The 13079-nt window shown below is 43.4% G+C and overlaps 1 protein-coding gene across 1 annotated transcript in view; it reads right to left on the bottom strand.

Annotated features, from left to right (window-relative positions):
• LOC6588863 (protein chiffon) overlaps window positions 1-11826 on the bottom strand; it is a 63686-nt gene extending 51860 nt beyond the window's left edge. The window contains exon 1 of the mRNA XM_026988339.1: window positions 11811-11826. The gene's annotated coding sequence lies outside the window, so the exon portion shown is untranslated. The remainder of the gene's footprint in view (window positions 1-11810) is intronic.
• Window positions 11827-13079: the final 1253 nt, after the last annotated feature.

Below are 13079 nucleotides of genomic sequence, written 5' to 3'. Positions count from 1 at the left end.
TAACAAGGACACCACGCCGACAAATTGCTGGCCGCCGTTTGTCGAGTAGAAAATTGAAATTAAAAAGAAAATGTACCAAAAAAAAGAAAGATGCCTAAAATGTTAACAACTTTCTGTGGAGGATGGGGGAGGGTGGGGTGGGGGGATGGGGGATGGAGGACAATGGTGCTATGTCATCCAGCGAGGGGGTGGCTGTGGGAAATTGTCGCGTCTTTGGCGATAAATCAGGCAGGTGTCGTCGGCGGTTGGGTGTTAAGCATCTTGCTCTGCCCCTGCCCCAGCCCCTGCCCCCGTCCCCCCCCCCCCCCCCCCTCCTTCTTTCCCTGAGATGTGGTCACATTAAAAATGCAGCAAAGTTGCCAGAACAAGAGGCAGTACGAGTATATGCCGCAGCGTACCTCATCTACTTACCATCCACCTCCACATCCCCCTCTGGCAACATTTCAATATTTCATGCAAAAAGGCGCAAGTAATTAAATTCAGGGAAAACTACGAGCAACAGCGAACACCGCACTGTAAAAATGCCATAATTATACGCGACTGCATGTCGTGTGGGCTTAGTGTGCCGCCATCTGCCCTCCCCCCGTCCCCCCGTCCCCCCGTCCACCCCCCACGGGCAACCTGGGGAGCCCAGCGTCATGGCCTTTTACTGACATCGTCTTGGCCTTCGCCATCGTCATGGTGTGGTGGCAGAGGCTGTGTCTTCGCCGACATCTTCATCTTCTGGGTTTCGTTTCGTTTGGTTTGGCGCTGTCTCTGACCTTTGTGATACCCTGTACTCATTTTTTTGGGGAATTTGAAGAGGAAGTAATATTCAGGGCCACTAGGGCCATCAACATCGACATTTACACCTCCAAAGAAAGGCTCCAGACTGTATTTATTTGTTTTATTCCCTTTCCCTGCAATAATTGCCAGAACAAAGGGAACAGCCAGCAGCCACTGCATCTTGAAAAAATGAATATCTTGGGCAGGAATGAGGATTCTTTTATATAATTTTGATTGTTCTGAAGCCAATGGGAATTATTTCACTTTGTATATATAATCCATAGCTAATCCAGCATCAAAATCGTGATTATTCCTTAAGTTACCCATTTCCTGATATTTTATAAAAGTTTTGAAATAAATTCCTCTCAAAATATGTGGAATATGTTCCAAGAAAAGCCTGCCAGGAGCCTAAGGAGCCATGCATCCTTGTGGTTGAGCTCCGCTAGACCAGATATGGCTTTAATGAGCCCATCTGTAGGGTGCTTTGGTCCTCAGACGATAGCTAACAGATCTTTTCCCTTTCCACATGTGGGTCCAGCCAGTTAAGGACCAGTTCTTCCTTTGTCAAATCAAGAACAAATAAATAAAAGAGCCTTGTAAGCCCCCAAATAAATCTCGACTTTGTTATGCTCTCAAAAATATTTATGTCCGATCTTTATAGCCACCGGGACACACCTATCCAACGGATTGTACCGGCATTTTACGGGCCATCAAACAAATATTGCAGCTAGAATAATTTTGGCAATAGTCTGCGATGCTTTCTTAGTGGAACGGGTCTCAGCTCCAAAATTGCTAGAACGAAGGTAAGAGCCAGCAGCCAACGCATCTTGAGACGATTAATATCGTTCCCCAGCAATCCTCATTCTTTTATACCATTTTCATTGTTCCGAAACAAAGTGGAATTATATCACTTTGACCATATAATCTATAGCTAATCGAGCGGGTCTAAGCGCATCTAAGCAACAAAATTGTGATATCATGATATTTTATAAAAAGTGTGCAGGAAATTCCTCTCAAAATATGTGGAATAAGTTTGAGAAATGAGAGACGTCTTAAGAAAAGACGAATCTGGCTTCACACCAAAGTCGTCTTCATTCCCAAGGCAGGCAAGCCCTCGATTTCAGACCCATAAGTCTATCGTCTGTCCTTCTGAGGACGATGGAACGGCTTCTGGGGACGCATCTCACGGCGAGTATTCCGCCTAGTCTAATCCCAGACTCCCAGCATGCCTAACGGAAGGGAAGATCCACCGCAACGATCACATCGATCGATAGAATCGTCCCTTAACTGTAAGGAGTACACCCTATACCCTAATAGCCTTCCATTTTGACTTTGGCAGCAATTTAGCGATAATCACCCCCAAAGAAATCTCGATTTTGTTATGCTTTCACAATCATTTATGTCCGATCTCTGGAATTCCTAGCTGCGACCTGGCACAAGCCCCATCTAAGGTAGCAACAAATTTAGGGCTGTCGAAGAAATATTGCAATTGTAAACATTTGTGGGGAATAGTTTTCTATGGGGCTCTTTGCTTACTTGGTGAGTAGCTGTCGGGAATCATAACTGCCAGAACGCAGGGCACAGCCAGCAGCCAACGCATCTTGAAGAAATGAATATCGTTGGCCAGCAATCCTCATTCTTTTTATATTATTTTTATTGCGCTGAAACAAATTGGATTTATTTCACTTTAAATTTATAATCTACGGCTAATTATGAAGGTCTAAGCGTGTCTAAGACACCTATTTCCTGATTGTGAAGGAGATTTCGCTGAAAATATGAGGAATATGTTTAGGAACATAGGAATATAAAAGGAGTCTGTTCGGAGCAGAACCAACCAGCCAATTATTGGCCAGTCTTATGTTTTTTGTACGTCTGTTTCGCTATCATCTATCTATGTATCTATAGCTGCTCTCAGGGATCGCATTGGATAGGATCGGCAATGGATTCTTTTAGAGGGCAATCCAGGTCTATTTAATTGCAATTTGGATGCCATTAAGGAACAGATTTTGATTTTTTTTATATTATTATTATATTATTTTGAGTCTGTATTGGTTCTAAATCGTAAATAGAAGGTTTTGGCTGATATTAATAATTAATTAATTAATTAATAATTGCAAGAAAAATACGAATTTTGACGTGTTCCATATTGAAATTGGCAATATTTCCTTCACATTGATTTATTCAGTTAAAATTAGAATTTTTTTGAGATTTATTTATGTATGATTATATTGACTTTTCTATAAAAGAATTAACTTTATACTAGACACCAGGCAGACTACTTGCTGAAAAATAATTTATAGAGCAGAAACTAAGAGGTTCCAAGAGCAAAAAGTCTTTTAGATTGCTGTTTTCTTATAATTATAATTTCTATATTTTTTATTTATATATTATTTTTATTTATTATTTTTTTAATTATCATTTTTTCTTATAATTTCTGAATGTTTTTCCACATTATGTGAGAGTGAAGTCGAAATAATTTTTGGATTCTTTTTATATTTAGTTTTCTCAAGAGACTTTATTTTATTATCAAGCAACAGTTTCGTTCAACAAAACGAGAGAAAAGATAATTTCTAAGCTCTTTTCCCTTCGGCAAGCGATATCTCAAGGAGATCCTTAAAAATTTAGTGGATTCTGTAACACGGCGACTCCAAAAAGTTATTGAAGCTAAAGTAGGATATATATTTTATTAAATTTTGCTTAATTCATGCACTTTTGTAAAGTTTAAACTTTGTTTTTTAAATTAAACAATCTTTTAAAATTACTTATTAATTAAAATCTTTTTAAGTTTGAGTGAAAATATATTTGTTTCCTTATTTTTAAGTTTCTATTAGTTATATATTTAAAAGAAAAATAAATCAAGAATTCTTCATAAAGTCACAAAAAAGTTATGCTAAAAAATACTGGATTTTTACTTCGTCAAAAGTTTACATCCTTTTTATAGGGCCGTATCTGCGGTATTTTCCTAGAGTGGCCGTATATTCAGGGATTATTTATCTAAGCTATGGATGCCGTATTGCCTGATAGGGGCTATCCTACCTACCTCTATTTTATTCCGGAATATTTAAATTATAATAATTTAGCCCCAAGCTACAGTATCGCCCCCGTCGAGACCCTGTTCTCGCTGGATTCTTGCTACTTACATAACCACATTTTTGCAGCGCTTTTCATGTCTGCCAACCAGACCATCCATCCACCCACCCTCCCTCTTATGGGGCTGGTGGGGGGTGGTGCGTCCTGACTGCGGCGGCGTTCGCGTCTTAATCCTTTTTCCATTATTATTTTCATAATTCTTATTTACATGACGCCAAACGTCTTCGTCTCGGTCTGTCCTCCCCTCGCCCGTGTCCTTTGCCCTGTCGAGATTTTTGTCTGTTACTGTTGTGTGGTGAGGAGGCTTGGGGGGGGTGGGGGTGTGCGCTGTGTGCCACCCCCTAACCCTTAAGGGTAGAGCCTGTCTCTTTCGCTTGCCTCTTTTTTAATGTTTGGCGAAAAATTATTTTCTTATAACTGAATTATTCACTGATTACATGCCGCTGCCTTCGCTCTCCCTCCCCCCCCCTCCCCCTACCCCTCGCGCCTGTCGTTTTCGCTTTGCCAACCCCTTATCATGCTTACAAATTTATTACTCATACGCCCCGCCCCAAAAACGGAGCTCAAAAGCTCTCTTCTCTTCGGTTCATGGGCCAGAGACCCGTTTCCGAATGATTCGCTTGTTTGAGTGGGTGGTGGGGCGGTGGTGTGCTTGGGGGGTGGTAATGGGCTCTGGTTGGGCTCTCATCATGTGAGAACTGCATAATTATGAGCGCAAAACGGATTTAATTTTTAATTAAAGCGCATTTGAGCATTTGAGTGTCTCCTGGCAGGATTTTTAGCCTCTCTTTGGGATTGAATGTATCTTTCGAATTATAGAGTAGTGGGATTTTGAACAAGATTTATTCGGAATGATTAACGTTTACCGATCTGAAAGTATCCGTCAAAAAGGTTAACCTGGACGCCCCTCAGAGGAGGCCAAGCAGAGGACAGTATGGTCTAGGGGGTGCTTATGAGGCCTGGAAGTTCTCGAGAGTGGAGGTTGTTCCTTGTCGTCCTCTAAGAGGCATCTTCTAGTGATCCCCAGCTACGGGGCGCCCAGGTATCTGCTCCTGGCCCCTGAGAGACCCAGGCAATTGCAGATGAGATGTTTCCCAGTCAGACAGTGGCCTGTATTCCCCCCAACAGTCTGTAGTCCTTCCGTGGTAGTTGCAGCAGGTAGTAGAATGGTTTTCGGGGGAGTCTCCGCCTGCTTTTGGGCTGTACTCTAGCCTGGTTCTCTCTAAATAGGGACAGAGGTACATTCACGACTCTCTCATACGCCTGCCCGACGCCTTCTGCCGCCAAAGGTAGCATAAATTTGCAATCCACAAGCACACCTTATGACGAAACAAAGAAAAGGTATTGCCGCCTCATTTTGTGGCACTTAAAAGAGCCATCTCCCACCCACACATACAGGAATATATTACGAACTAGTTGAGATATTAATATACTTAAGCAGGCGCTTTCCCCCCCCCCCCCCCCCCCCCCCCCCCCCCCCCCCCCCCCCTGCTTCATAAAGAAACTCCTTCAAAGGGACTGGCATTTCTGGTGGCTTAAATTTCGCCTCTGTGGAGCCTCCGATGAGGGCCACTTGTAACTGTATCTGCTGCTATCGTCCTGCCAGCCCGGGCCCTGTGCCGCAGCTCAATATTATGCTTTCATTTCTGTTTGCCGAGTGTTTGCATAAAGCGCGCACTGACCGGCCATAGTCCGGGCCCAGCACCCAGCACCCAGGACCCGCCCCATCCTCCAGCGGTGGTGGCATCGATAATGTGTCGCATGTTTAACTGCCACTGCCAGTGCCACAACTGCACCGAGCGAACCTCTTGTTGCAGCCCCAACTGTAGCTCTTGGACCCGTTCCAGTGCCAGTGCCACTGCCACGACCGCCGCCCGTCGACGTTGATGATGACACTCATAACAATTGCGCGACGGCATTTTACCTGAACAAACTTTGATACATGCATCAGGCAGGGGCACACCGGCCAGGGCGGTGGGGTGCTCCACCCCAAAGGCAATGGCCAAAACCAAACCAAACGTAAACGCAAATGAAAGCAAAATGCAGCCATGTCAGCAGCATCGGCATCGGCATCACGATAGCGGGTGCAGTGGATGTTAACAAAACAAGTGAGGGCCAACAACACAGTCCCGAAGGGAAGGCAGGGACACACATGGGAGTACGATGGGCAGATGGGCAGATGGGCAGATGGGCAGATAGGCAGATAGGTGGCTCGGCCATTTGGCAGTTGGCACTCGAATGCAATTTCAGTAATTAAAATAAACAACAGAGCGCCACGAGAGTCGAGGACTGCCTCGCTGTTGACTCCTTCATGACATTGTCATCATCAGCATCATCAACATATCATTATCAGACAATCCCTGCGACCATTTGGACGCCTGCCCAACTGCCTTTGTCAAAATAAACAGCAATACTCCAACATGCCTCCCACTAAGGACTATGGAATGCCCTCTAAAACATCTACACAGCCCCGTGTGGGATCTACTATCTTCAGATGTGTTTGGAACGCATCTCAGTGCGGAGCCACGGAGCCCATATATTGAGCCATTTGAGGCTACTTTTTAGCCATTAAGCCCCTTAGCGATAGGTTCCGTATGATAAGCCCAGGAAAAGCTGTATTTATTGATTTCAAGCTCATCTAGTCGAATTTTGAGATGTGAGGAGTTGAGCCCCTGTAATAAGTGCTAGAACAAAGGTAAGAGCCAGCAGCCAACGCATCTTGATACGATTAATATCGTTCCCCAGCAATCCTCAGTCTTTTATAGCATCTTCATTGTTCCGAAACAAATTGGAATTATTTCACTTTGACCATATAATCTATAGCTAATCGAGCGGGTCTAAGCGGATCTAAGCAACAAAATTGGGATATCATGATATTTTATAATAAGTGTGCAGGGAATTCCTCTCAAAATGTGTTTCAGAAATGAGAGTCGTCTTAAGAAAAGACGAACCTGGGCAGGCAAGCCCTCGATTTCAGACCCATAAGTCCATCGTCTGTCCTTCTGAGGACGATGGAACGGCTTCTGGGGACGCATCTCACGGCGAGTATTCCGCCTAGTCTAATCCCAGACTCCCAGCATGCCTAACGGAAGGGAAGATCCACCGCAACGATCACATCGATCGATAGAAGCGTCCCTTAACTGTAAGGAGCACACCCTGTACCCTAGTAGCCTTCCATTTGGACTTTGGCAGCAATTTAGCGATAATCACCCCCAAAGAAATCTCGATTTGGTTATGCCACGTCACAAACTGTGTTTATTTCAAGCTCTATTCAGTCACATTTTTTAATTTTTGGATTGCAGAGTGCCCCTGCAATAATTGCCAGAACAAAGGGCACAGCCAGCAGCCAACGCATCTTGAAGAAATGAATATCGTTGGCAAGGAGTCCTCATTTTTATATAATTTTTTATTGTTCTGAAGCAAATGGGAATTATTTCACTTGAACTATATTATCTAGGGCTAATAAAGAGTGTCTAAGCGTGTCTAAGACACCTACGAGTATTTCCTCATATTTTATACGAGTTGTGAAGTGAATTTCGCTGACAAAAATGCGGAATTTTCTTAGGAACATAGGAACATAAAAGGACCTAAGGACAGCCCATTGTTGGACAGCATATTTTAAGTGGCCACAAATTTCTATGTTATTCTCGAAAGAAGCTGCGTTCAGGGATCGGATCTTTCGGATTTCGATGCCATTAAAGAGCATAAAACCTATCGGACTTTAATTTGTGCAGCGTGTTTTTATTTATTTGTAATAATTAGTCAGAATCTGTCAAAAAAATACTTGAAATATAATAATTTGTTACACTTTCCAGGTCTTTTCGTGGTCCGTGGTGGATCCAAGGCAACTACTAGGGGAAGGTCTGATATTAGAGGGATATATCTATAAAAAAATACATTAAAATTACAATAAATTATGGAGCATAGTTTTCCATGCGTTTTTCATCTTACATGTGGATCTCTCTATGACCTCTGCCTCAAAAAAGATAACATTCGGCCAACTCGAATTGGAATCGAATTCCAAATTGGAATTATTTCCCTTAAACTAAGAGCTAATCAAGCATTAACCTACCGATTTCCCCATGTTCTAGCCCCATGGTCACCAGCTGATGTGTTTACTGATGGACTCTGCCCCTTTACAGGGTACAACCTACGCCTGAAACCTACGCAGTTTCGTGGCGGAGGCAATCGCCGAGAATTGACTTAATTAAATGCAATTTTCAATGCGTTTTTGGTCATTTGAGTGCGCAATTTACTGTCCTCCCCCTGGAGCGCATAGAGCAGGGTCCTTGGGCGGCTCAATGTGTGTGTGTGTGTGGGGAGGGGCGAGGGGGGGCTGGGGCTGGGTGTGAGGGCGTGGTATTGTCACTTTGGTAGGTTTTTATGTTTGTTTAATTGTCGGAGATGCGTTTCGCTTTATGCTTATTTATGATTTAATTAAATGCAATGTGCAGCCCCGCAAAATGAGGCAAGTAGCGGGGTTGGGGTTGGGGTTCGGGTTGCACTGTGATAGGGGGGCTTTTGGGTGGGTTGGAGGCCTGCTGTTTAAGGGTAGCACCATCCATCGATGGCTGGGTAAGTGTTTATTTTGGTTTCGAGACGTTCTTTGTGGCCAGAAAATCACCACAAAAGCACATTTAATTAAGCCGCCCGGCCATAATGAGGGAATTCATTAAGTTCTGTCCCATGGATCTCTATATACGGATTTGATATATATTTTTGGTCAACATTTTATTCTACAAAAAAGGCCAAAAAAAACTCCATTTGGTCATCAATCAAATTATTAAGGTCCCTTTTTTTTCCTCTCTACTAATTTTTCTGGGTCGAAAAAAACAAGAGAATTATTGATTTAAATTTTCTAAAAAAAACCCCACATTGTTTTGACCACATATTTTTTTGGCTCTAACGAAAGCCCTACTCCTAGCCCCCACACAAGCCCCACCCACTCAATCCACCTTGACGTTGTTTTCAGCTTTTGAATAATTGAATTCTTCTGCTTGACGAAACACAAAACTCAAATGCACAAAACCGATTGAGTTGATCAATCAATTTCGAGGCGGTCTCATCGCAAAACGTGGCCGGATGACCGGTGAAAATGGTTTGAGATATATTGAGTTGTAAATATGCTGCACGGTGGCTTAGGCCACTTCCAGGGGGTGTGGGGATAAAGGATAGATGATACAGTAAAAGCTTAACTTTTGTTGTAGGTCTGAAGGGGCATAGAGGGGTCCAGAGGCGGGGAATAATACTCTATAAGGAAATAAGGAAATTCTATGCCATTTCATTCTATATGTTGCTTTTGCCATCTTTAAGATTAGGCAATCCCTTGGTTCCACTCTTTAATAAAAAAACAAGATACAATCAATCTCACAATCACTTTATTCCTTGGGGATCATTGGGCCCTGTCCCGGATAGCAACGATTAAATACAGTATGTTTTCTTTAAGCTTAATTCTGCGAAATATTTTTATTCAATTCCATAAAAATTTACGCTTTTTTCTTCAGTACAAGCCATCACAAATCGAATGAATCTAGTCTATATAAATATGGGGAAATAAATCAATTTTCATGGAGAAAGGTAAGACCGAGGGTCATATATAACCTGTGACATCTGAAACACCTTGTGCCCAGCAACAAATCCATTCGAGGACCTGTCTCAGTTGTGCTTTTGGCACTTCATTCATTTGTGAATGTGACAAGTGCCGACGGGCACGGGGCAGAGAGCCCCAAATGAGAATTGTAGATGCTGACGACGCTCGACTTTATGTTGATTACCTTTTTTGATTATGTCTGAGTGAGAGAAGGACTCCGAGAGAGTCCTGCCACGGCGCAGGGCCAGGGCCACACGGCGGAAAGCCAGGATAAAACAATAAACATAAACCAAATGACGACGAAAGGAGGAGGACTACAGCCGGCCGAGGACGACGACGACGAGGACGACGACGATGCCGGAGAGCATGAAATATGATTGAAGTCGAAATGAAAGATCCAGCAACCACTTGAGAGGTGGCTCATGTGTAGAGTGTTGCAGGGAGTCGTCGCCGTGCCACTGGGGACACGGATTTCACTCAGCCCGAGTTGAGAGTTGAAAAGGTGCAGCTGGCAAAAGGACATAATCACTTTTGCCGGCAAGCGGCAGCCGGCAAACGACAAAATTAAATCCCACGAATATGCAGAAACACACTCGGGAGTGGCCCCGGCTGTGTGGAGTCAACTTTCAAACCCCCAAAAACATTCTAATTGCAATAAAAAGCAACATTAACTGGAGCCCAAGGGGTAGCGAATATAGAGATGGAGACGGTGGAGTGGCACTCAAAAAACTGTCTCCTTCTTTGTAATAATCATCGAATAAATTATGCAAAAATCATTTCCATTGTTGTAAGTGGCTTTCCCCTTCCCCCCCCCCCCCCCCCCCCCCCCCCCTGGTTGGTTGTCATCGCGCTGTTCTCATCTGTTCCTCTGAGGGGTAAAACATTTCAGTATCGCATTACATTTGCTGTGCTTTTTCGTTTGGGTTTGGAAAATTGGCAACACTTGAATTTTTAATAAGCTCAACACAGAAGTTACTTTCAACATTTTGAGCAACTCATTTCGAATATTTGATGGAACAGCAAGTTTTATAGATTTGTTGGGTGCCTTTTTTCCCTGGATATAATTCCTAGCCCATTCCCTTCTCCATCTCTCTATTCCTGTTCTCTTCCATCGCACAACCCGTAAACTTTGAGCAAATCTCGAGCCAAGAACCTGTCGAGGGATTACGGACCACATTATCCACATAAATCCAATTGAGGATTGGCCAATGTCAGAATTATCTCGTTATGGGAGAACCCAACCCCCAGCCCCCAACCCCTAGTACCTTTCGAACAGACTGCAGTATTAGCCGGGCATTTTATTTTCCACTTTGCTAGTATTTATTTAAATTTGAGCCTAAGATATAGCCACGATATGGCTGAGGGCCAGGACCGGGACTGGGACTGGCTTGGGCTTATCGCTCTCTCGGCTTATTTGCACAGGCGATTGCCGAAAACCAATCGGCGTAAAATTGAAACCAGCACCGGGATCTAATGCCGGGGTTGGGTCCTGCGTCCTGGCTGCTGACTCCTGGGTGTGGCGTGTGCCGAGGCATAAAAATGAAAAACAAATAAAAGGCAGACCCAAATGAAAGCAGCAAAACGTTAGTGAATATGAAATTTCCAAAAATTAAACATGCCGCATCAAACATCGATTGATTGACGCGCGATTTGACACGTGGAAAATGCATAAAATAGGGAAAAACCATACCCCACTTGAAAAGCCATCTGTAATTGTTGCAGCCACCCCTCGACAGGTTACCGGCGAGGGTGACTCCCCCCCCCCCCCCCTGACTTCTCCAATTTCGTATGCAAATCGTCGAACGAACCAAACCGCGTTGTTAAGCGTGAAATTTGTTTTTTTTTCGCCGGTTTTTTTTTCCAGGAACTTGACAGACACTCAAATCGAATTTTTGTCGCGTTCGGGCAAGTCATAAGAAAATATTTGAATAAAAGAAAGCGCACTCTGTTTCCTACCCTCAGACCATTTCCACGGGGGGTGCTACCCGACGCTTGACGCTTGTTTTTCGGCACATTATGCAAAATAAACATGCAAATAAGATTTGCAGTTAATAAAATTGGCGTACAACGTTATCCGAGTCTAGCTTCCTCTCTCTCTCTCTCTCTCCCTCTCTGTGGGCAACCCCCGCAGAACATCTTCCCGTCCATATGCCACATTGGGGAACAATTATGTGAGATTTTAATTTTATTGCTAAACGATTTTCCGACACGGTTTGGCGGCCTAGGCAAATTTATGACAGTTTTTAAAGATGGAAAAATATATGTACAACATTTGCAAAATATTGGAATGCAAAAATTGTAGCGTATCTTTTTTGGAAGGGACCAGAGACAGAGGGACAGATTAGCAGTATTGGGAATGACTCACCCTTTCATGAAACTTCACTTGGAACGAGAGCACTCTCTGCTTTTTATTTCTCTCCTTCCCTATTGCATCGTGGAGTGGGAAAGGGACAAAACTTGACGAATTTTCAAGCACGCACACACCCACACACATATGGCTAGAACTCACGTGATCAAACGAAAAAAAAAATGAGGCAACAAAACAGTAACACATTTTAGATTTTGGCACATGAATAAAAAGGATGTATGAAAAAATATTACGTTTTTCTCTGTATAAAACACACATTTTACTTGTATTTCACAAATTGACGCACTTTTCCTTCGTCGAGCAGCATTTATGTCGCCATTTTGCCTCTTTTGCGCCCCCGCCCTTTGTTCAATACATTTTCTTGCACTTAAACACATTTTTTTTATATAATCACTGCATCAGTACACTAAACTTCACTTCACACACCTCCGCGACGTTTTTCCCTTTGTATTTTTCACCATTTTACCCATTTTTGTCGAATTTAAACGCGGAGCTGACTTACAAACGCACGCTTGGCCCGGGTGAAAAAATTTGAGTGAGGACGATGCAAATGCGTTCATTCTATGCTCTCCTACTCTTCTTTCCATTTGCCCTCTCTCCCACTTTTTTACGGCTACTTTTGCTTATGCTCAACTACACTCCTTGTCTCCATCCTCTGCTTCAGCAATGCGAGATCAATTAATTTCATTAAGTCAAATAATTTCACCATGCGCTGTACCTTAACCGCGCACTGTAACACTCTCAGCAGTCTCTCCATCTTCATCTCACTCCCACAAGGGATCCGTTAGTTTTCTTTTGAGTCTTCTATTACGCACCGCACTGCTGAGAGCGATTGTTTGGTGAGAGAGAGGAGCACAAAGTTTTGCTATTGTACTGTGCAAAAAAGACGCGAGATGAGAGCGAGTTTCGAGCGAGTGTAATATCATCAGGAGTCCAAGCTGCTGAAGAGAGCGTGGGAGGAGAGATGGCAATTAGGAAGAGTAGCAGGCAAGGGCGTACCCAGGGGCCAGAAGGGGCTAAGCTGTCCCCCTCTTCAGCATGCTTAGTAGTAGAAAACAAATTTGTATTTAATTTTCGCTGCATATTTAAAAAAAAGCTTTTACCGAATCAATTTTTCCAAATATATGTAACATCATCATCTTACGCGTAACAATCACAGCCCCCCTTCGCGGAATACTGGGTACGCCCTTGGCAGCAGAATAAGAGATCAAAGAATGAATGCATTTGCACCGCTCTCACTTTAATTTTTTCCCTGCTCGAAGCGTG

Source organism: Drosophila persimilis, unplaced genomic scaffold (assembly GCF_003286085.1).
Source record: "Drosophila persimilis strain 14011-0111.01,24,50 unplaced genomic scaffold, DperRS2 tig00000191-arrow-pilon, whole genome shotgun sequence".
Taxonomy (NCBI): domain Eukaryota; kingdom Metazoa; phylum Arthropoda; class Insecta; order Diptera; family Drosophilidae; genus Drosophila; species Drosophila persimilis.
Note: the sequence above shows the minus strand (reverse complement) of the source record. Positions and strands in the feature narration are given on the sequence as shown.